The 27,479-nt window shown below is 27.2% G+C and overlaps 1 protein-coding gene and 1 long non-coding RNA gene across 4 annotated transcripts in view; one reads left to right on the top strand and one right to left on the bottom strand.

Moving 5' to 3' along the window:
* The window catches only part of LOC130667427 (protein split ends-like), a 94,161-nt gene that overhangs the window by 59,045 nt on the left and 7,637 nt on the right, over nucleotides 1-27,479 (bottom strand). The gene's annotated exons all lie outside the window — the stretch shown is intronic.
* LOC130667432 (uncharacterized) lies at nucleotides 219-7,016 on the top strand. Its single transcript, XR_008989846.1, has 3 exons — nucleotides 219-400; nucleotides 6,558-6,624; nucleotides 6,702-7,016. It is a non-coding gene; the product is annotated as an uncharacterized LOC130667432 (long non-coding RNA).

Raw genomic sequence — 27,479 nt, 5'->3', positions numbered from 1 at the left:
TTAACAACGTACATTGATGGTATAAATAAATACGTGTTAATAGAGTAGTCTTGAATAGAGTTAAATAATACCGTCCAATCTTTCTATCGAGCCTCTTAAAAATAATATCACATACCACGTGTTTTATTCCACACTGACCATCGCCATACTTTTATTATTCTAACCGACTTAAGCATAATAAACATTATCACAATTTCACCTCCACATTGATAATAACCGTTATCACAATACACTAAATAAAACTACACTACATATACAGTCTAAACTAGTCGGGTGTCCAAAGTCGACTCTGAACTTGATGCGACGTTTGTGGAGCCACGTCATAGTCAGTCCTCGTCGGTCTACAATGTAGTGTATTATCATCGGTATCGTGGAAGGGACGAATTGTCAGGAATAAAAGGTAATAGTGGTGGTAGAAGTGGGGAAGTAGATTAAAAAAAATGGCACTCTGCCAAGTAATTCTTGTCCGCGTGGACTTGCTGTCCAGACACGGCCCTATCGACTCAACCCAACGAGAAAAATAAATAAATAAAATAAAATAAAAAATATATATCTATATATATTATACATGTTCCCTACTTTGATATATATTTTTTTCCTTTACTGGCTAAACAGTTTACTATCTCTCTATCTTTTTCTTTCCCCTTGTTTTATATTTTACGACACCCACACCCACATATGGCTCATACATGTCATGTCAGTATTAATGTATGATATGACAGTAGCACAAATGAGAGCTTGCAATTGAAAATACATACTAGATATATATATATCCTGGGGCGTATGATACACGCACCAACATATCTAGTCACGTAAAAGTAATGTATCCATGTACAAAATATATGACGCATATAATGTTGATTTTTATCATTCAACCATCGGCAATTAAAATTTAACACTGTACTAGTGCAAATACGTTTATATTATTAATGTAAGCATGTGTGTGTGTGTTTAATAATTTACATGGTGACAGTATATATGTATATATATATTTGTTTTTGTAGAGGATGTAGGAATGAAATGTATAAGTAAAGAGAATGAATTTGCTGGTGAGTATAATGGAAAATAGTTTATTATAGTGTTGTGATGTAAAACAGAAGAGAAGAGAAGAGAAGAGAAGCCACAGAAACGTGTGGCTGAGAGAACCCCACTGCGGTTTATGACCATTCGAAAACATATAACCACCACATGGATGGTATCAAATCAACACGACATGGAGAAATATGTCGTGTTGTTTGACGGTATTCTAAAGCTAGAAGAGGTAAAAAATATATATACAACTATATAATGTGTGGGTGTTTCATATTATTGGATATATTGATGATTGTTGGTTACAATAGTTGTTCTATTCTATATTTGTTATATATATAGATAGATAGATAGATAGATAGATTTGAATCTACGGTATGAACATGGACGCGTAACACAATTTATATATATTTTTTTTATCACTAGATATGATATTATATATAATAATTAAGTTAAATATTGTGCAGAGATGTCAACGTCTTGATATGCTAATGGAAATTGCCTAAGGCTGTATATTAATTCATATTTTTATCTATAGGTAGTAATAAAGTTAATATGATTGCATAATCGATATAGTTATTATGGACTTTATATGTATAGATGGGTTCTAGATAATGTAGATATCGGATATGAAAAAATAGTGATGAGTGATGATAGGAAAAAATTATTATTGGAGAAATAAATTATAGATTATTCTTTTTTTGTTGGGGATTTAATTGTAGAGTTGGCGGTTATTAGTCTACATGTCTTGGATGTTGGGACTATATATATAGTTTGAGTACCAATGGAAGTTAATGCACGGATCATAATTAGAGATGGGAAAGATAAGCCGTGTACTTTGTTTGTGTAGTCATTTAAGTTGTGTGTTGTCTCTTTATGTATGTATGTTTGGGCTCATTACTGGTATTGAAAAATATCGAGATATTGCTTTAGGGATCAATATTATTTTTTTTTTTTTGTTTTATTTTTGATACACTTGTTTTTTTATTATTTTATTTAGTGCGATAATTTTTCTTGGGTTATCATTAAAAATTGAAAAAATTATAAATTTATTTATATATTTTTTTTATTTTAAAAATATGTCGTGCAAAATAATTACAGGAATTAATTGTTGACCTTGAAATTTTTTTTTTATTCTGATGGAAAATTAATTTAACAAATTTTACTTATGTGAAATTAGAGACCGAATTTAAAAATTTTTCCGAATTAAATTTTTTTATAAAATTTCCTGTCAATGAAAAGTAAATTAAAATATTTTTTGAAAAAAAATTCTATGGTATTGAAATAATAAAATATAAATTGATGGTAATAAAATTATACACTGTACGAGTAATTTAACGTATCCATCATTAGTTAGTTAATAAATTGACGTTGGCATTATCGATATTATTAGCCGAATAATTACGTTACTATCACTTGCCAAACTATAATTAAATTAACCCGATTACTCGGCTGAACCCATCGATTTTTACGTCTTTACTTATACTTCCCGTGCTATATATTTATTGATAACTTAAATATATAATTTTATTATTAGAGAACTTCTTCGCAAGTTTAAAAAAATTCAATTTATTCATGTAAAAAAAAAGTTAACGTTTTATTATTATTTTTAAAAAATTATTTTAGATATTGAATATGAAGTATAAATATAAACTAAGGTAAAAGATCCATTACTCACTCATTACCGGTAACACGACTTCATCTCTCTGGACAAAATCTCCCTACAACAAAATCTCTCCAAGATAAAATTTCTAAACAGATTTTGTCCTGGAGAGATTTGGTCCTGGGGAGATTTCGTCTGGGGAGATATAATGGTGGAACCCTCATTACCCAAAAGAAAATTCAAATTTGGAGAATAATGTTGATAATTAACTATGATTAATTTTTTTTTTAAGCTCATGAGTGTACCGATAATCGTTCACTAAAAGTTGTGATGATAAGTTTATTGATTTCGAAAATAATTGATAATATGTATCACTTTGTTTCATTTTCACAAGTTCAAAATATATAATATTAATAACGTATAATTATACCAATTATAAAAGAATTTGATGATCCTGAAGTGAGCCGACGTCAAATAATTTTTGGACTTTTTTTTAGACGGTAAATTTAAAAAAAAAATATTTGAAAAAATTGCACCTGTAGTTTTTTAAATTTTCTACATGTGCATATTTTTATTTTTTATTTTTTTTTGTAAATATTTTGTTTAAAAAAAAATCCGAAAATTTTGAATTGTCTGCTAACTTCAGGATCATAGAATCAGTAGATTAATTTAAGCTGAACTTTAAAAAAAAATTATACATAACATAAAAATAAAATATTACAATAAGGTAGAAGAAAAAATATATCGCAAATATAATGTATATTTAAAATGGTTGGATAATTTTATTTAAGTATTATATATATTTTTTTTATATTAAGAATACAATGTTATAAAATAATAAAATAGAGATAGAAAATTTTTTATAACGGTATTTATCTAATGAGATTTAATTGTATAAATATATATATAAAATGAGCGGTAACGTTAAGTCGAAACTATAAACTCTTAGAGCATATTATTTATTCAGATCTGGCAAGATAAACGATTACTAATCCGTGACCTGAAGCTTAATAATAATAATATAAATTATATAATTATAATAATAATAAATCCAAGTTCGATAACTTGGTGTATTGTACAGATCGTTAAATCCTACGTCAGCTATTGGAATTGAACGTTTGAATAATTTATTGGCATTACAAGTTATGATAAAAATATAAAATTATTATTTTTATGTAACCGAGATATTTGCTATAGATATTTTATAAACATATGATTTTATTGAGTAATGAAAATAAAAATATCTAATTAAAAATAAAAAATATTTATCTAAATTAATGATAATTAAAAAAAAAAAAACTATTTTGATACAGTAAAAATAAGAGATTAATTATAAAAAAAAATTCGTTCAAACAATCGTTTGATAAAAAATTTTTTTAAATGAATGTAAATGTTAATTTTAATTTCGTTTTTTATCATGGAAGCAATTACACTAATTATTATGATCACTCCATTTAAAAGTGGATGGCAAATTATTTTAGATTAGAAGTAAAAAAAAATTTAATTATGTCGTTATAAGAAATTAAGTTTGAAAAAAAAAATAAATAAATAAATGAGTAGAGATCTTAGCGTAAATAAGATACGCGTTTTTTTGTGCCTACGATTACAACCAATTAACTTTTTTTTGCGGCCATTAAGTAATTTAAGACATTTATGTTATTTGAGTTGACTGTCAAAAATAAAGGAAAGGAAAATTTAAAAAGTCGATGTCTGAGTTGATAAGAAAACAAAAAAATTATTTTGAAATTTACTATCGCCGACATTAATCTGAAATAAGAAACATAATTACAATTAAATATATGAAAATTTGGAAACTTATGCATTTACATGTGATTTTGGTACAGATTCAAATCAATAGATTGTATATTTATGGACATTTTGTTGTAAAAATAAGTAAATATTGACAATGTATTCTTTTTCAATATTTCTGTAGTACAAAAATTAATGGCGGCGATAGTTTCATATTTTTAAAAAAATGTTTCTTTTTCATACATAAAAAAAAAAGGATTTTTACTTGTCGCAAAAAATTTTTTGCAGTATGAAGTGAAGACGAAAATTTTCTTGGGGCGAGAAAAAATTTTCTTAAGGGAAAAATAAAATTTTTGAGCCAAGAAATGAGAAAATTTTTGTTTTCATTTCATTCAGATTTCGAGACATCATTTTTTTCTGTGTATATATTCTCTAAATATGAATAAGTGAAAGAAGCGAATATTTACTTATTCGGAGTGTCAATCGAACCACTTTTTGGAATTTTATATTTTTATATTTTATTTTATATTTTCACTAATTCATGTTTAGAGAATATTTATTTCCAATTTTATAAAAAAAAGTTAATTATTTTCAAGTAAAAAAATAAGTAATTATAATTATATAAATAGATCTAATGAATTTCTGATTGTATAATCACTTGAAAAAAGAAAAAAAAAATTTTCTGGAAAGTAAGTGGTCTTTGAAAATAGATTATTTAATAATTTTTTTTAGTTTTTTTAATTTAATGGCACAGGTAAGTTTATTATGAGGAGTAATAAGGTAAAGGAGTACTGAGAAAGCCGGATATTTACGATTCCATCGACATTAAGAGAAAGAAATACGGGACGAACGACCTGCAAACAATGAAAGGTGCTACGACGGATCTCGAGCGTAAAGACAACAAGATCTCTCGTTACGCACGGTTAACAGTTGCGAATAAAAGCAGAAGAGCGTGGGCTAAAATACTTGTCTTTTATTAATATTTATAGAAAAAATATTAATATTTTTCTATTACAATTAAAATGTTGTTTTCATTGGCCTGTATACATTAATAAATTATTTTTACTTGTATTTAATATTTGTTCATAGTTTATAGTTTATAGTTGTCTCATATATGTATCCACATCAAAATTTTATATTATGTTTTGTGAATTACTAAAATTATTGGGTTAATTTGAGCGTCACTATCGAAAACGAAATTTTGAAATGAACATTTCACATTGTCCTACAGTTAATATATTCTAATTATGCATATTTTTATTATACTCTTCAGCCGATCAGGTGTTCGAAGTAAACTTCAGATACATTTCATCTCCTCTATATGATAGAATAATGGAGGAAAAAAATCCTTTCGATCCTAGATCCTTCACAGAAACATGTGTCTGGGCATCCCGATATAAAGTCGATGAGAATTTCCTCACTGCGTCGATCGGTTAATTTTTTTTCATTCTATCGACTGATTATTATCCCACATTATTTTCGAAACTCTTTCAATGTAAAATAATATAAAACTAGAATGCATGTGACACGCATTTATTTTTTATATTTTTTTTTTGGTGACCTGTCAGAATATCCATCATAAAAATATCCAACGCAAAAATATCTATGATTAATATCCATGAAAAATATCCAATGCAATAACATCCATTGAAAAAATTATCTATTTATGCAGAAAATTCATTACATTGACAACATCGAGTAATTTGCTTTAAATTTAAAGGAAAATTTTTCAGTGCGTTAAAATTTTGACATAAACTGTGTTAATAACTTTTACAAACGGGTCACATTGAAATGACACAAAAATTTATGTAATCCGTTATTAGACCCGTGATTTATTTATTATTTTTTTTTTTATTTGTTGCACTACCGTTGAAAAATATAATAATTCTAGATTAATGGGACTTTGGATACATAATTTTAAACAAAAATCTCAATATCATTAAATTTAATAGATTTTGTTATGCAGGTGTTGTTTAGGAAACATTCTAGACAAATTGAAGTACAAACGACACCAGATTACACCCGCATAGTCATAAAAAAAATAATAAAATATATAGCTATTTAAAAAACTAATTTTCTTATTCTCCTATAGTCTTTTGTATTTATATTTTTTTTCTTTTTAAATTCCATGTGGCTTTTAAAAAATATAATACAACAATCGTAACTTTATATACAGCTGCAGGTGCTTTTCAAGACGGTTAAGAGAAAATAAATGCTAAGTATCTTCTCTCGATCTACCACATGTGAGTATACACGACGATCTACACCTGCTAACACTTTTATTTTAATTTATTTTTTTTTTTTACATTTAATTTTGCAGCACGAGCCACTGCGCTGGTAATTTAAATTCAATTAAAAAGAAGAGATAAATAAAAATAAAAATAAAATAAAAAGAATAATAAAATGAAAATTAAATGGAAATAATCTGGACAGTTTAACAGATGGAAAATTTAACGACGGCTGCACAATTAACTTTTATAATAATATGAGTAGGATAAAATAATAAAGTGTCCATTGTTTTTAAAATACAATACAGCTGTAAATTTTAATTGTAACAATGTAATGTGTGTAATTAAAATTTTGAATAATCAAATACTCATTTAAACGTCAAATGCATTTTTTAATGCATATTCACAAAACGTCAATCAATTTTCATTTATTTTTTATTTTTAAATTACAAAAATTTTATATTTCAATTTGAAATTTTTTTTTTTAGCTGTCATAAATTTTGATATTTAAAATATAATAGACCGAAAAATATATCATTTTTTTTTTGTTGAATTTGAAAAAGAATTTTTTTCAATTCTATAATTAATTGACATTCATAATTTTTTAAATAAAAAACTGAAAGGCTCGAAATACATTTCATTTAAAATTTAAACAATAACACGGATGTCAAAGTCAAAACCCAGGAAGAGAAAAATTTTTACTTTGTTTCAAATTTGTAATATAAAACAATGAACATATTAAATTTTAATATGATGTATTGTTTAATGAAATACATTTTCATACAAAAAAAAACTGGGATGATATACAAAAGAACTATAGTTTAAAAAAAAAATTCTCTTTGACATTTTGCTTTACTGGTTTCTGAAATTCGCAGTCGATTCCTAAAATTTTTTTTTAAATCATTAATTTGAAAATTTGATCGGAAGGAATATACTTTAGAGCACTCGGCCAAATCAAATCATCAAAACTGAATTAGAAAAAAATTTTTGGATTTTCCGATCTTAAATTTTTGTTTATTTGTTAGCCAACGTATGGTTTTATTTGAAAAAAAGAAATGATTTTTATATGGAATAAATCACAGAATAAATCAACAAAAAACTCTAATTTGACGTGAAAATGATCATTTTTGTTATTAGCAGCAAGTAAAGTAATTTCTTAATTTGCAAAAAAAATATTTATCGCAATAATTAAACGCAATTTTAACGCTCTCTTGCAACACTTTTTTGCAGCGTTTTAATTTACGACTCGTGTACTACAAAAACATTGCGCTGATTATTTGCAATGTAGAAGTTAAATTTGAAACGTTGCAAAAATTGTTCATCGTAAACAATTAAATGAATTTTAAACAGAAATTCAAATACAAATTATTATTTTTAAAATGTTTATATATTTTTAAAATCAAACCAACTTTTTTTTTTACTCTTACTTCTAATAATAATATGTTACCCAAGATCAGTTTCAAACTAATAATCACTTGGTCTAAAAATACAAATTTTCAAATATCATTCCCGCTCAAAATAATTTAAGATCAAAATTTTTTACTGAAACAAATCATTATTACCGCAAAATTTTTTTGTATCTAGAATTTAAAAAAAAAAAGTTATTCCGCAGTACTAAAAATTATCAAATATCGTGACATGAAACAATAAAAAATAAAATTACAAATAATTATTTAACCTTGGAAATAAATATATTTGATGTCAATTGTATAAATATTTGAAAAGATTCTTTGATTAGTTAAGTTTCATTAAATCGTTTTGACGATGACGTTCAACAGAATTCATTGCATAAGACTATTATCTAACTTTGTAGATTTAAAACGATATTTCAAATGATTTTTTTTCTTTTTTTATACAACAATTAAAACTCCATTAATCATTCAACAAAAAAACGTTGCGATAAATAAAATCCAATAATTTTCCGCGCGTAAAAAAATTTGAATCCGATTTGAGATTTTAAACTTATGTAATTTTTCACTGACAGATTTATACATTAGATTAAATTCCGAGTACTATTTTCACGTATAGTATAACCGACTAAAACCGCATTAATGTTACGAATACGGGCATTATTCTCTCTGACGTCATGGACTCTTGAACATGTCAACTTTTTCAACGATCTAGTCGCCAGCAAAGGCTATTTAAACATTGCTATACATTTTGCCCGGATGTCTATGTATAAAACTAACCAGTCTACTGTACTGCTGGTGTTGTACGTCAAGAAATATATGTGCATGTATTTGTACATATATATATACATTTATCCTTTATACAAGTATACAAAAGCTAAAGAAATCCCGCGAATATTCAAAGCGTGTCGCCGGGTGTGTTTTGGTTTGCATAATTTACATTTTAAGAACGCAGGAAGTGTGCTGAAGCATGCAGATTTAACGAGAGATCCTTCTCTTATCTTTTTTTTTTATTTTCGTTTTTTCTTAAATGTTGGACAATATTTTTCCTCAGTCATTGCAAATATATAACAGCTGAAACTGATTACCACAAAGTATGAGAAAAATTTTTTTTTTTTGACAGGAAATCATAAAAGAAAAATCAAAACTCGGTGGAACTGAGGTTTTAAAAATTTCAATTTCTAATTCGTAAAAAATATAAGACTTTTATATCAATTGAATAATTCTAAAGGCAATAATTAATACCCATGTAATAAGAAAATCGTTTGAAAATATTTATGATGATAAAATTACGAATTGAAGTCGAAAATTTTAAACTTTTAATTAAACGTTTTCAAATTAAAAAAAAAAAAATTCACAATAACCAAATTTGAAATTTGAATATTGAATTTCTTGTTTAGTACATTCTCAAAAAATTAATTAATTTTCATTAATTATGTACCTGAAGATCAGAATATTTCGCGGAACGAAGATAAAAAAAATGAAATGAGAAGTAAAAAAATTTACTGGATCTAAATTTCGAAAATGTTTCGCACGTCAGTTGAAAATTGCAGACCACCCCTAACTACCCCTTAAATCATCTTTAGAGTCAAATTGCATAAATTATTTTCATTTTCTTTGCGTGAAAAACGTTCCGATATTCAGGTACATCATTAATTAATAATCATAATTATGAAATTTTTTTGATCGCTAACTAAAGAGCTGAACTTTACGTTGACAATTTTGAATTATTTCAAAATATTTTAAAGTTGAAAAATTAAAACTAAAAATCCTAAATTGTTTTGAATTCAAAATTTTACCATATGTGCAAATAATTTTTTAGTAAAAATTTTAATACCGTCAGGACATGTAGTAAATATCTAATTTTTTTCCATGTATTGTATAAAATATAGTTCTCGATAGCATGTACATAAAGTGTCATTTTTACTAACAGCATCGTAAAAATTTAGTTCCTGCATATATGTCTTCTCAGTACCAAACTTTATGGGTAATTTTTACTAAAAAATTATCCGCGTATAGTAAAAAATTTATCGACAATTTTGGTAACCCGTAGAAATTAAATTAATATTTTATTCAATTGCAATTCCAATTAAAATTTCGATAATTTAAATCCGGATTATTAACGCTGATATATCACGATATTTATATATTACACATTATTATATATTAATAATGAAAATAATGAAATATATAAACGATAACAAGTTACGGCCTTGTGGATACTTACGCATTACGATTAAGTCCGAGGACTCGTTATACAAATACGTACAACGATAACCAACCGCGGCCTCATTGCGTATAGACTTTAATGTTAATACACATTATTCTAGTATCTATATGTACACATACACATATAATAACACTTGCAAGTGTTTACGATTCGTAATCGAGTTCAATCGTTTATTGAACATCCGTTTTATTCATTTTTCAAACATTTCAAATATTTTTAATAGAAAATTACGCGTTCTAAATATATGTATAGACATTTTTTGCATTTAAGTGTAACCAAACTTGAAATTATATATAATTTTTGTTAAATTAATAGGAATAATTATTTTTGCAATTTAATCCATATCTGGATGTAATTTTCCCGCATTGCTGCGGTTTTTTCGGTGCTATCATTTTATTTTATTTATTTTTTACATGAACTGTCGTTAAATTTTTCAAAAATCAAATTCCTATTAATGATTTATCATAAAGTCACTGATTTTTTTTCTTTAATTTATGAAATTGAGTGCGTTTTTTAAATTAAAGTTCGCTGTGTCACGTGTATGCTAATTTTTCATAGACGCGTTAAATAAATAATTCAAAGGGTATTAATATTAATTTCCTGATGAAAAAAAAAAAAATTGACTCAGTTATAAATTTTGAATTTTAAAATTAATTATTCTTTAATTTAACTTGTGACGTAAAAAAATTAATTTATTATTTACTGAGTATCGATTTAACCTATTGGACTGATTGATTTATTTTTAATTGAAATAATTGATGCTGACATCAAAAATAACTTTTAAAAAAATGTTATTTAATCAAAAAAAGATTTTAAGAAAAAAAAAAATAAAAAAAATTGCATAAATAAACGATCGTGAGTTTGTGAATATTCAAAAAATTGAATAACTTAATTATTCAATGACATAAGTTTATTTTGTATAGATATGTATATATATAATTCAAATTAAAAATATAATTTAATGTTAATTATTATTGACGGATGTTGCGAATAAATTAGCGAAGATGTCGTAATTACATCATTAGATCAATGATTACTTAACGATAGCAAATTAACTATGCAAGAAGCCTTAAAAGAGAAAATTGCCATTCGTAATTAGTATATTTCGTAATAAAAACAATACACATCCATACTGATAAATATTAAATTATTATATATCAAGTACATTCCTATGAACTTTGCACTGAACATTATTTTCTTTGTACATTTATTTCTTATCAATTTATAAACGAGTATGTAAAAATAAACTTTCAAATGAACTATAGACTTGGGCGGAAAAAAAATTAATGATAAAAAATTTAATAATAATTATAAATTTATTATTTAAATGAATTTGAATCCGTGCAATAACCTTGCATCAAATATGCATATACAGTAACACAAATTTATTTTTCAGTCACGCTATTTCATGTCCTATAAAAATTGCCAATTTGATTATTTACGCAATTATATTATTTTAGCATCAATCATCATATCAAGTTCTTTTGCAAAAAAAAGTTAATAAATAAAATGAATGTTACAAATATCTGAGTCATTGGTAATTTAAAAAATAAATGATATTAAAAATAATAAATTTTTTTTAATATTTCTGCGGCCATTGATCGCACTCTTGTCTCTCACCATCAGAGATACGAATGTATATATATTTATATGTATAGATATATATAAATATATGTATACCCGAGGCTAAAGCGTGTCACGGTCAGCTGGTAGTGGCGCACGTTCGCGGTGAACAACGACGACAGCTAAACGTTTCGATGTGTACAGTATGTAGAGAGAAAACGCGAATGGAGACTAACAGAGACAGAAATAAAGACAAATGTATGTATGTGCAAATCTTCTATGTCTATAGCTCAATAATTTAGCTATTTATACTGTCAGCTATCAGTGATCGATATAAAAAAAAAAATAAATAGAGCTGTCGTATCCACAAATTACTTAAATAAATAAAAGATCAAAAATTTTGATAATGACTGTAGTGAATAATTTTTATTTGAAATGAAATTAAAAAATTCAGCATGTATGTAAATATATAATAATTACGAATGACTGCTCATTTTTTTAAGCAGAACGTGCGAGACACGTTTAACCTTTGAAAGTCACTTGACAGAGTACAGAGAGCAGAGAGTTCAGTCTAGTGTGTAGGGAACAAGAACCACGTCTGTACTGAAAAAGAGAAGCTTCACTATATAACACTTGAGGAGTGCAAAAGTGTTAAGGGAGGATAAGAGCATACGTAGACGCACAGACAGCGAAATTAAATAAAATGGAAGTCGTCGCGATACGAGAAATGTAAGAAAAAGTCACTGGGAATTTCAAAAAAAAATTTGTTTTTATAGAAGTATGCGAATTATTGGAAATTATGACTTTGGATTTTGGAAAACGAATCGAAAATTCGAATTGTGTAGATTTTGATACCTCATCACATGTGAGTTAAGATATTTTGAATTTGAATTTGAATTCGAATTAAATGATTCAAAAATGTAGAAATAATTCAATTTGAATTTCTGATCGAATATTAATATTAGATTCGAATGCTACTTGCGAACCCCAACTATTTATGTATTTGTGTGGAAGTATCTGGGGAACTAGAAAATTAAATAAAGATGTAAATAGTTATGAATATTTATTGGACTAGTGACATTATGTGAGATTATGCTGCTGATGTCTTTGCTCTTTCCGTATCGTTTGGTATTTTATGTCGAGTGAGGTCAAAATGTTAAAATTCATAAGATTCGGTTTCATTTATTATAGTAGTAGATATTTTTACGTCAAATTACATTCTCCGGGTAAAAGAATTCAGCCGAAATTAGACCGAAACCATAGAATTTTATTCGAAGAGATCTAAATTTGGTCAAAATTTTGCTGAAGGAGAATTTTATTTGAAGAGGCCGAAAATTGGTTGAAAATATGCCGAAATTTGATTATTCTTCACAAGTAGGTCGAAAATAGTCCAACTATCAATTTAGTGGCCAATTTTGCGGTCTTTTTGAGGTCAAATTTCGGCCTTGTGTTCATTACTTGGGCCTTAGGTCGACCTCTTTTCGACTGACGAAAACTTTCATTTATTTTAGTTTGAAATTTTTTTACCCGGGTCACATGTATGCTGTACAAAATTTTGCACAGTGAATACGGAGTAGATGATTTTTTTTTAAATTTAATCCTCTGGGAGTGGAATTTACTTTGAAGAGGAGTTTATTTTAACATTAAAACTGTGGATCCAAGTGGATGCAGATTTATATAAAATCTACTCTACTCCTAATTGACTCCGCTAAAAAAAATTCCTATTTACCCCATATGCGGATTGATTTTTTTTTAAACTCTGGATCTCTGAGTAACGGAGTAAATTTTGATAAAAAAAAATCCAAATTCACTCCCGATTTTTTACAGTGTATTTTTTTGTACAATATATATAAATATATATAATAATGATAATAATATGCTAGAGCAGTTGTGTTTTGTGTATTCAAGAGTTTCATGAATATAACTTATAAAGGCTCATATATTAAAAGATGATGTCACTGAACTAGACTTTACCTTTACTTATATTATACTAGACTTTACTGAAATAGTAAAAAAAAAAAAAAAAAAAAAAAAAAAGGTGCGATCTTTCTTAAGACACTGCAAGTATATAAAAGAAAAGAAAAGAAAAGAAACAAACAGGAAACAGAACGTGACTTTTTGCGAACTTAATACATTTGTATAAATGAATGGTAGAAAAAAAACCGTATGTATAAAAGAATAATGTTTAGTAAGGAGAATGAGAAGAAGAAATAGGAGTAGAATAAGAATAAGAATGATTTAATGACATCGTAAAAATTAATAATGAATGAAATAATAAAACATTGGCCGGATGACTACAAGCTTTGCCGGATATATTTTTGAAGATATTACTTTATTTAAAGTATAAGTAAGATCACACGGAGTCGACGAACGACTTCCTTCTTTTTTATGTTTAAATTTTTTTTAAATTCGTAATTGCTAAATATATACGCAGGCGGTCTATGATCTTATGATCATGAGTAGATATTTTTTAAAGTGCCCCGCATGAAAATACCATATATGATAAATATATAATCAATATGGGACCATATAAGTGGCCAAAAACGATATATATTTTCTTATATATAATATAGTAAGTTTTAATATAATTAATTATATATGTAAGCTTATAAGTTAATACATGTATTATATATATTTATAATCATATATGTAAACTTATAAGTTAGCACATGTATGTATTACATATATTAATAATTATATATGTAAATTTGTAAGCTAGCACACATATATATATATATATATATTTTGAACACAATGTTTGAATCTTATAACAGAGAGAGGAAGACCGAAAAGAATAGATTTTATTTATTCTTACATATATGGGGAGACTTATATGGTTCTATATATCGAAAAATATACAAAAATTTATAAAGGTAAAATACATGGTACATATATCGTGCCATATAATGATGAATTATATATGTATTCTTATTTGTTTTCATATATAAATAACATTTATTTTTGAATACATTGAAGTTATACGGAAATATATGAAATCATATAAGAGAAAATATATATAGAAATATAATAAAATCGGCCAAAATCTATATATAGTTCTATATAAGATTTCATGTATTGTCACATATATATTTATATCTGTAACATATATTTTTTAATATATGTTTACCATATATGATATTTTCATGCAGGTCTTTAGTTTTGAAATAATTTTTGAAAAATCTTTTATTTTATCACAAAAAGTGTGCAAAATATATCAGGATAATTTGATTTTTTATTGTTGTATAGAAAAAAAATTTAAACAAAAAATACAGTAGTGCATTGCATGCAACTGTCAGGTATGTAATTTTTTTGTTCTCGGTTTATTAAAAAATCTCACGCTGGGCTGTTACAATGTGAAGACTACGCGTTCTCGCGTCTTGAATAAAATATATACTATAATAATATTAAAAACAAATAATAACTATTGCTTTAGATGAACGAGTATAATAGCGATGACGCAACAACGTACAATGACGACAACAAAGTTGACGACACACAAGTGTCAACCGGGAATGAAATCTCGTTAAAAATGTTTCACAACAAGATCTTAATCATACTCGAAAATTCGCATGCATAATTTTTTTTAAAAATTCATTTTCTACCCTCGTCTATTGTATCTATTGTGTACCACCTTGACAACTATATCTACTTTGTATCCTCGGTATTTTATACGGATTTTATACTTAAACACACATAGTATATTTAAGCTCCAGAAGGAAAAAAATTTTTTTTAATCCTCATAAATTTTCTGCACAGCAGCGGAAAAAAAAAGTTTAACAAACAAAAACCTAAGGCCGAGGTCACTTGATTTTTATAGCACAGGTAAAATAAAATTTTATTGAGCTTAAGAATTCCTCAACTTTCTTTTTTTTGCATTCCATAAAAACAAATTTCCGAACCTTGGTATTGTCCATATATATATATATATATATAGATATATTCCGATCCAATATCCTAATTCTCGTGAAATTTTAGCCCCAGGGTAAAGCGTGGGATCAGTAAGGGTGAGAGCGACCGTAAAAGAGTGAGAGAGAGGAAGAATAAAATAAAATGAGAGCGAGTGAGAAAGAAAAATGGGGATGTAGAAAGGAAAGCGGCCGGTGGTTCCTCTTGTGAGGGAATAATGGCAAAAGGGGTTGCAATAGCTCGTGACGCAGTACCAGTAGGGGATACCCCGGTTTTCTCCAGTTTCCCTATAACTATAGATACATATATATACATTTATATAAAATGTACATATATACAGCACACAACTATAGATGTTAGCGCCGACTCATGGTTCTACTCCCCACTTGGTGGACTGGGATATCCCGTGAGCCCTCGTTGGTGTTGTCTCTTTTCATCATCACCAGAGGACGAGCCCTTCTTTGCCTCTATTCTGTTCTATTCCATTCCATTCCACTCTCCATATAAACTCTCTTTCTTTCTCTCCCTCTATATATACATATATACATACATATATACACCCCAGTCTATACAGAACCGTCCAATCCTCTTTCCCCACTCACATAACGACATCTACAACTACGAAGTTGGGTTAGCCCTCTACTCGTTGTGTGTGCGTTCATTTTCTATTCCCCTCAATTCCCTGTACCGGCAACGTTGCCGGATGTTACATAATAGTCTACCGAGCGAGGTTGCCGGATTTCGCTTAAATGTGTGGTGTTGCCAAGTCGACACTCCATACTCTACAGTGCTCCGATCTTATTCTACTGGGTTTGCTGCTATACACACAGTACACACTAACGTATATACAGAATGTCTGCCTATATTCGCGACCATACCGAAATTCACCAACTATGTTCCTATGTTACTATTTTGTAGTGCATGTACACCGAAACTATACTAGACTACACAGCATTGGTGTTGTATTACATGAGACACGGGTACAAGTAATGAGAAACGAGCAATAATCAGTATAGTTTATTCTACACGTTCAATTAAATATATCTGTATTGATATTTATATATAAATATATATGTATGAACATGTGTATGCAAATGTCATTCAATCATTAATTGCAAATTCTGTTTAATTTAATTTAATTAAATAATTTGACATTGCAGTGAGTGACTGAATAAAAAAATTTATGTTGATATATACAAAATATATATCTTTAGTATAAAAAAATATATTAAAAATATTACTAACTAACTTTTACCCGATTTTCATATATATTTAGATATACTCAAAATATATTTTTTTCATATTTTCATACATGTATTTTTTTTATATATTTTTAATTTACATACAAAATATATATGAAAATCGGCTAAAATTAAGCTATTAAAAATATATTTTTTATACATATTTTAACATATATTTTTTCAGGGGGAGATATATTTTATAAATAAACTATTTAAATTATTTGTTTAATTTATATTTATGTAAATAATTAAAAACTTTTCCCTTTATTTAGTTTTATCAGACGCCAGTCATATTATTCACTCTCAGGGTCTCGTAATTATGTTTCCTATATCCGAATTTTATTTTAAATTATTCTGTCTGATAAAAAATGATAAAAAAAAAATTTGAATAATAATAATTTAATTTTGTCATTAGACATTTATTAAGTCATTAATAAACAATTTTTTTCAAAATTTAATATATGTACATATGTATTAAGAATTATAAAATATACTGACATAAGAATTAAATGAAACTATTTATAATTTTTAATACATATATTAACTTTGTTTTAAATATATGAGTCGAGTGAACATGTATTAGTATCATTATGTATTAAGATAAGAGAGGTTAAAGGTTTTTAGAACGATTGTTAAGCCGATATCAGCGATCAGAAAGCGATAACAAATTATTACTGGCTCATTATAGTAAAAGTAACGTGTAATTTATGTCAATTAAATAGTGCGAGCAACTTGCAGTACGTGACTGCCTGAGTACAGCTACCAAATTTATGAAATATCATTTAAATTTGATTGTTTATTAAATTCAGATAATTTGGGAATTTTGATTAAAAACTTCATTTGCGTAAATTAATATTTATTTGAGCCAAAGAAATCGTATATTTGGACATGAAAAATTAAATATTAATTTCAGATCGAGAAATTAAAAGTTTTGTTAACTTGGTTGCATTAAATATATTATCAATATATGGTCAAGAAATGGTAATTGATGTTAATATTTAACTTATTGATATTTTATATTTATCAATTACATCCAGCAAATTTACTATACTCCAAAATCATGTACCTAAAAATCGAAACGTTTTTCGTGCAACGAAAATGAAAAAATTTATGTAATTTGACTACTTAAGGGGTAGTTGAGGGTCTGAAATTTTCAGTTGACATACTAGCACCTATGCGAAACATTTCAAAAATTTAAATCCCATAGATTTTCTATTTTTCATTTTATTTCCGCGAAAAACGTTCAGATCTTCAGATACATCCAAAATCTAATGACTATAATTTATGATTATTTATTTGATTTTCAGTTTTATTTTAAATTATAATTTGAGATCAAGAACCCAATTAGTTATATATTTTACATATATATACAGTAGCGAGAAAATTTGAGCCATTTATTAAAAATTTTATTTCTCTACTTCAAAATAATAAGACTAATAATAATAATAATGAACAACCTGCAGTGACTACATGACTGCCCAAGTATGACTACCAAATTCAAGTAAAACTTTTCTTGGGGCGAGTAACAATTTTTGCGTCGAGAAATTCTTTTTTTTCTGTACGCTCTTCTGGCTTAAGGAAGCTCCCTTAAACCAAAAGGGCGAATAAAAATGTCTTTTTTGAATTAGTAACGCGATATAAATAATATCTATACATTCAGTGACAGAATAATCAAAATACGTAATTTAAATATATTTCGACTGACAGATAGTTTTATTTATCTTGATACTTGGGAATAAAAGAGTTAAAACCATGAAGGCACAAATTCAAGACCACAACGATACCAAATTCCATAACATGAACTAATTCCATGATACACGCAGAGAAATGTATAATAAATGTTACCCAAAAAATATGATATTGTGAGGACATGTAAATATCTCAATTTTTTACATGTATTGTAAAATATACTACTCTATAGCATGTAAATAAAGTGAAATTTCTACTAACAACAGTAAAAATTTAGTTACTGGCTATATGTCACAGTACCAAATTTTATTGGTAATTTTTACTCAAAAATTCTCTGCGCGTAGAGATATGGCTGCAACAAAATTTCCTTTATTCTCTTAATAATATAGACCATCATCTACACTTTGAAAAAAAAAACCGTAATTAACACAACAAAAGTTAAAATTTTTTAAAAAATTTGTGAAATGTAAATGAAATATAATTTTTTTGTTTGTAAATTCGTCGGAGAATTGAATGAGTGAGAATTGGCTGAAACAAGACAGGAATTAGGGCGAGACATTAACGGCAAAGAAGCAATTTTTAAGTATGAGGACATGAGGTATGACAAAGGCTTGAGAAAAAGGTGTAACGTGACACAATTAGGTCGAGGTAGGGACCCTATATTTCGATTCCTACCTCCCTCTCCGTTTTTTATATACATACATATACAGATATAAATATATACATTATTTTCTTTCTCTCAGTTAATCTCTCACTTTTTTTTCTGCACATACTCATCTGTCATCTCTCTCACTCTTTTATTTATTTATTTTCATGGTTCGTTTTTTATTCCTCTGCCTCTCTTTCTCTTTTACATTAGTCGGCTCTAAAATTCCCCCCGCGTACACATGAGAGGGTGAGGCCTTGAAAGGCACAAAAACAAGCGTTCAAACTGGCCCCGAGATACTCAACTGAAGCGACGTTGCCAGTTCTCTTTTTCCTGGGCCTCTTTATTATTATACTTCTATATATATATTGTATAAAACATTTAAAAAAAAAAAACAATAATAATAATACCCAGGCCTACAGCGAGGTCCAGCAATAAAAATTATTTCGTATAAATTTTCCCTTAAATTACCATTTTAAAAATATTTAAACTGTTGTCTAATATTCTAATATTACATAAATTATACTACAAATAAAAAAAAAATGTTTAAAACATGAGTTTGATAAATTACCAATGACTCCAATGATAATTGAATCAAAATAAAAGCAATAGCCAATAACAAGAATTGTAAATGTATGACGACATTGACGGTAAATGTAAATACAAATCGTGCATCCTCAATATAATTTTAAACCATTAACTACTACAACTAACCGCGAGATTTGAATAATTATTAAGTAGTACGTACTGACTGTATATATGTGAAATATTAAATATCGTATACATATAAATGTAGATAGAGGTGTATATATTTAAACGAATGAACGAGTAAGAGATATAGAAACAGGTGTCTCGAGTTCTGCGACTTGAGTATCGAGTTTGCGACACGTCGAGGCGAACAGCCTTGTCGGGAATACACAAACTAAACGCCCAAGGCGGAAAAGTACGTGGGAAGTCGGTGGTGGTTGCAGCACAATGTAAGACTCTTCAAGATTAAAGACCACATTGCAAAATGTTCTTTACAATGTGTATTAATCACTCAATTCATACTAATGATTATTTATCATATTTAAAAAAAAACAATAATTACATTCATATGAGGAAATTTTTAAACATGTACACCTGGACTGAAATATTTTCAATCAATCATAAAAAGAAGTTAAGTTTAAAATTGTTTTACAAACAGCCACGCAACTTTTATTCATTATTCATTCATTTCATACACAACAATAGTACATTGATACTTTGTATATAGGGGATGATAATAACCGCAACAAAGTATGCAGAAAAAACATATGTATATGTAGATACAATGCAAGGGATAACCAACGACGCGCGATAAGTTAAAAATTCAACAGTATTATTATCAAACTATTTTTCAACGACCGACCGCGACTTGTTAACATAAAGACCATGAAACAAGTAAAGCGAAGGAAATAAGTATATTATCATATAAATATATATCACATCCACAGAAACTTTTATAAAAAAAAGTTTGCTGTAATTTATTTTTTATTTTTTTTACACATTCGAGTTTTGTATCGATGTACTCCCATATGTACTGTATATATTTTTAATGTGTGTAGTATAGACATGACTACATTCTAGGTGTTCATATATATATATATATAGTGAGTCGAGTGACTTGAGAATAATAATAAGAATAAGAAGAAGACTACGACGCAAGAAGAAACCCGTTCGTGGCCGAGAAACACGAAGAGGGTCTTGAGAAAATGAGGCGACCATTTTTTTTACAATATATATATATATATTTTTTTTTGTCCCTTCTTATGTACTGGACGTCAGTGCGGTCGACTTTCGGAGTTTTGAAACAAGTAGACTGGTTTTTATGTTATATTATGTGTGTGCATCGTCATGGGATATAATAAACATTAATAAGGAGGGTCGATATTTTCGATAGGGCTCATATAACCTCGAAGAAGCTCCACAGAACCGGCAAAGTATCAACTACTGTATGTTGTATGTACTGAACTATAGTTTAATGTGATGTAATGTATACTTTACTGTGCGATACATATAACAGACGGTGAAAGTTTTCGATGCGACACACGAGAAAGCCATACCGTCCATGGTGCAACAACCCTGCACTTGGTAAAACCCTCTTTTAAATGGATTGTTTATACGTTTACGTACTTGTATTATTATTGTATTTACTACATATGAGTAATTAAATACCAATAGCATTAGCACTTATACTGATACACTTTGAATACTACATATATGTGATATAATGATGATGAGCTTTTGTTAATTTACATTACAAGAGTCTAGTTTGTGTGTTTGCATTACATTAGATTACATTACTTTAGATTAATGTACATACGTATTTGTACTTGAACATTATTCCGTGGACACGAGTTAAAAGTTTGTGTGTTTACGTTGAGTAAGCTAACATCCCATACCATTATTGTCTCTAAAGTAATTTTATATATATATATATACATAGTAAAGTGTGTTATGTAGTGTGACTTTAAGGCATAGTTGGTGTAATTATATTGGTGAGTAAGATACCGCAAAACCTAGAGAGCCGCATTATGTCACCATGTGTTATAAGTTTATACTGCTACGGGTACACTACTATATATATGTATATATGTATATATAATGCAACTGACGGTGGTTTCACTCACACGATATTTTACTCTATGTTATCGCCAGCAACGGTTTAAACGTCAGACCTTTACATTATTAGTTTGTTTTATAACGGTTTGTTTTTTTAAATTAAATAGTATGCAAGTTTTGACATTTGAAATTATGTCAAAAAAATTTAATTTAAAATTACATTTAAACTTCTAAGTTGATTGATTTTATGATTGTGCAGTCATATAATGAAGTTTGTAATGATTTATTAATGAGTATATTTTAATGATAAAAATATGCATTATAAAATAAATTAATTACGGAGAGAAAATTATAGTAACTGTTCTTAGTATGGGTATGAAACATCAACCCATAATGTTATGGTAAAACTACTTGGAATTATGGGATATACGCCCATAATTTCGGGGAAAAGTTTTGATAACTATGGAAACAATTCCTATAATTATGGTAAGAGTTTCTATATCGTATGATATTACATGTGAGATAAAACCATAAACATCGTAGTAACCGCTCCTGAAATGTATGTGGAATATTCCCATAAGATGAAGAATTTCTAAATTCTATGGCAATCGTGACCATACATTGTGATAATAGTTACCCTAGTATTATGGTAGCGGTTACCATAATATTAGATAATGATTACCATAATATTATGATAGTAAGGGAACGATTACACGCAGAGAATTTTACGGGATTTTTTGCATCAAAAATTTATAGAAAAATTACTACAGTCATAGCAACATGAGGACAGTATGGAACTATTGTACAAATTACCGATGCTGTAGAAATTTTAAAAATACATCGAACAGAATTTACGAGGTGCATTGAAATTTTGATAAAGCAACAGATAAAATTACAATGCACCTTTGATAATGTTCTTTAAATATTACAGTGTGAGAAAGTAAACTTGATACATTTTCAAACTGTAATATTTCATACTTAAAATGTAAAACTTACTGCGCGGCGCGAAAATGTAAATTTTAAAGTTTCGTTTATAAAGCGCTGCGTTACTATTTGAAAATATAATAAATGCTCGTTCGAATAGCAATTTATTCCTGTTTTTTTTTTTTCGTGTACTGTCCTCATGTTACTATGACTATAGTAATTTTTATATAAATTTTTGATACAAAAAATACCGTAAAATTCTCTGCGTGCACTATGACATAGGAATTATTCCGATATTGTATAGAAATAAAACCCATATAGATAAGAATAGTTACCATAATGTGTATGGGTGCAATTCTGATAATCGATATTTGAAAAAAAAACTGTTATATGATAGGGGAACCATACCCATGATAAATTGTAATTGTTACCATAAATTTTTCTCTGTGTAATAAAAAAGAAAGACTTCAATTTTATGCATTTGAGCTAAAGAATATTTATTACAAGGGGTCTTTAATTGAAGTCAAGAATTTTGGAGTATTGTACATTTGCTAAATGTGAATATTAAATATTGAACACCTGTAAGTTAAATATTTACATCAATTACCATTTCTTGACCATAAAATCATAATTTATTTAAATAAATTAGTGCAACCAAATTAATTAAATTTTTTATTTCTCTACCTCGAATTAATATTTAATTTTTCATATTTAAATATGCGATTTCTTTGGCTCAAATAAATATTAATTTACTCAAATGAATTTTTTTCTCGGTGTAATAACTTATATTTACTTTGCAAAAAAATAAATACAAGTGAGTATGAAATTAAAATTTCTAAAAAAAAAAAATACTTGGACTAAAATTTGAAATTTCCCATTTTTAACTCAAGTAAATACGATTATTAACAAATTAATACTTAAATAAATATATCAAGTATGCAATTTATGTACTTTAAGTATAACTGTAATCATATAATTATCATTTCATAATTTTTTTTTAATAGACTAATAGTCTAATTAGTTAATTGTATAGAAATTATCTTTGATGAAATTAATATCTACAAACATATTATTAACCTGATTAATTCACCTAACAATCAAACAAAAGTCAATTATTTATTTTAATTCTAAAAAAATATCGGAACCACAAAACCGACTCGAATGTTTTATTAATTAATAAATGAGATAATTATCAAATTTAATCGAGTCAATGGATTTGATTAATTAGAAACTATTCCTAAATTTTTTGAATACTGTCAGGATTTAAATTTTTCACTACGAGTTAAATAAAACGAGCATTTGATATCATTTTTATTGAGTAAAATGTGCAAAGTAAAAATTTGAATTTTGACCGTATGTTGGCAGTACAAAAAATTGAGTTTTGATTTAAAAAATGAACAGAAATTATGCATTTTCTCTAGTAAAAAACGATAATTTTAATTAAATTATATAGAATTTATCTTCAATTTATTACTTGACGTTTCAAAATTTTAAATCCGTTGCAGAGTTTACAGAAAACTTTCAAATTTAATCTCAAATCTAAACATTTATTATAATTTTCCGTAGCAATATTTTACTTAGAGATCAAAACTGTGAAAATTTAATTATTTTCACGACAATTCTGTATGAGATTTTAAAATATGTAATAAATTTTGTAGTCGGTTTGCCTAAAATTAAAATTCAAATTGTGAAATTATAAATTATTGTAAGTTTAAAATTTAAATATAAGTCTGTTAGTTCTTGGAGTGTACGTATATATTTAGTTACATAAAAAAAAATATATATGTATTTTCAATTTTAATAATTATAGAGCAAAATTTAATTACTCTAAAAGCTCAAGTAAATTAAATTTACGTCGACGTCTTGGATTTTATTTTTCAAATAAAATTCAAATTTAATTAAATACACGCGGTTTTTACTTTACTTTAGAAAAATAAATTTAATAAACTTACTATATGTTAATTAATTATTTAAAATAACGTAAATTAAATTTAATAAAATTTCAAATATTAAACGTTGAAGAAAAAAAATTTCTCATTAATGTCAATATAATTAGTCACGTATGTAGAAATAAATATTTAATAAAATTATAAAATTTACTCTACGTGAATTCTCTTAATTAAAACAAATAAAAAAAAACTAAATACAAAAAAGTGTAGACAGAAAAAAAAAGATATTTTAGCGTCAGGAATATTTTACTATGAATTGAAGACAAAAATTTTCTTGGGGCGAATAAAAATTTTTTGCGCCGAATATTATTTTTTTTGTGTACACATATTTTATATACATATGTGGTAGCACAATATATACAAAGTAGTAAAAAATAAGAATATTTTTACGTTAAAACAAATGATGAGAGTAAATATTGTATTGAGAAACGTTGAGAAAACAATTGTCGAATAGTGAAAACAAGAATCTAGACTGTTTCTTTATCACACAACATACGTCCATATAAAACATCATCTCGTCATTAAGATTTATGTACATACTATCCAGCAAACCAACAACAACAACAAAATGCATACAAACTCTCATCATACCAACTTTACATCATGGAGTTTTCTCACAAAAGGGTACTTTTCACACGAGGCGTGGCACCACTCATGAGGAAATTCTGCGAGAATCATCATTTGTCGTATCTCACTTTTTCTCATAACTTTATCTTCTCAACTGCCTCTCATATCCATACACATACACATACGCATACACATATACATTACCATCAGTATACACAGGGGAATTAGTAACGTATGGAACAAGACTCGCTTGCACTTACGTAGGATACAGAATACAACGATGCAGGAGTAAAAAATAAAACGAAGACAGAAAATGTCAAAAAAAAAAGCTAGAGTTGCAGTAGTGAGTAGCTCGTTGGCTCGACATACGCGCACCACCGAGCATCATCGAGACACAAGTGCATCTTCTCTTCACGTCCGGCATTCTATACTCTTTTGCTATATACTGATATGATGTTCTCTCGAGTTTTATGCTACACATACTAGTTTACAGTCCATGTTACTATATATATAACGAACAGAAACTACGAACAGGGCAAGTACCTAACCCAAGAACCAAGCGCCAGTTTCCACGACGATTGCCATATATACGGATGCATTCGCGCGAACACGTACGACGACAACGACAACTACCTCCGTATATATATATATATATATATACATATACGTCAGTATAGTTGTATAGTAGGAAAGAATAGAATCGAGTACAGTAGAGGAGAGACAGTTCCTCGGTACAGCACATCGTGAAAGAGCGAAATAAAGCATCGGAGTACTTGTGCTGGCGTTGCTACTTGCCTGCTGCTGCTACTGCTGATGTACTTTACTTGGACAAGAGTACTGAGATGAAGAGAAAGAGAATAAAACAGCGTTGCCAAGAGTGTAGGAGTTCCCTACTATATATATGAGTAAAGATCTAGTCGCGAGTACATGCGGCAACGTTGCATAGAGCAATTGTACCAACCAGTCTCTTTTATTTATATTACCTTTACATACTTCTGTAACATTACATTCTCTTTACTTATTACATATACAAGTGATATATGAAAAAAATGTAATGTAAATCCTTACATTACATCAACTTGATAGACAGTTACGTTATTACGACACACTTTAAAAATATTTTTAATTTTTACTCGAGAATTTGAATTTATCAACAAACTTTTCAACATTTGAGTTTAAATTTACGTATTTTAAATAAAATTAAATTTTCATAATTTACGTTTTAAGACTGAGTTTATGTAAAACGAACTTTTTTATGTACACGTACATATGTATTATATATTGCGTTTTGAGAATTCATTTGTAAAGTTTCTTACGTTATAATAATTTGAATAAATTTAAACAATTATATGTCGACAATAGACTAAATTTTTAAGTTTTAGATTTGACTTTTATTTAAAAAAAACGTTTTTTATTTACTTATCTTTTACGATATTTAAATTCAAATGACTGTTGTTTAAAGATACACGTGTAGATAAAAATAAATATAATACCGTATAAGTTGTTAACTTTGCATGGTACACAGAAAAAAAAATTTTTACTCGACTCAAGAAAATTTTTATTTGTACCGAGAAATTTTTGTATTACGAATGGAAAACAAAAATTTTCTTGGAGTAAAAAATTTTTCCTAGTCTTAAGAAAATTTTAGTTTTCAATTCATAATGAAAAATACTTCTTACTCCAAAAAATCCGTTTTTTCTGTAAACTTACTCAGGTCGAAAAATTCGATGTTTTAAATCAAATAAAAATTTTAAGTTATTTTTATTCAATTTTTATTTTTATTTGTATTTAATTAACATGTGAAATTTAATTGAGTTTTACCCGTACTATTTCTTACGTAGATTATTTTCAATAATTTATAGTCTGGTTTTGATCAAAATCCGACTTTTTTCTCAAAATATTTTGCCTTCTTTTGTGTTAATCCAGATCAAAATTAGACTTTTTCTGCCTATTAATTATTTTATTCTGTTTTTAATCTTCTGTAGATCAAAAACAGCTTAAAATTTTTGTAAAAATTTAAAGACAGACCAATTAGTCCATTTACAATCTAGTTAGACTAAAATCAAATCAAATTTTTTGACCAAGTACAGAAAAAAAATAATTTCTTTGCACAAGAAAAATTTGCATTGTAAATTAAAAACAAAAATTTCCTATGATACTGAA

Source organism: Microplitis mediator, chromosome 5, assembly GCF_029852145.1.
Source record: "Microplitis mediator isolate UGA2020A chromosome 5, iyMicMedi2.1, whole genome shotgun sequence".
Taxonomy (NCBI): domain Eukaryota; kingdom Metazoa; phylum Arthropoda; class Insecta; order Hymenoptera; family Braconidae; genus Microplitis; species Microplitis mediator.
The sequence above is the reverse complement of the archived record's forward strand: the minus strand, read 5'-3'. Positions and strand labels throughout refer to the sequence as shown.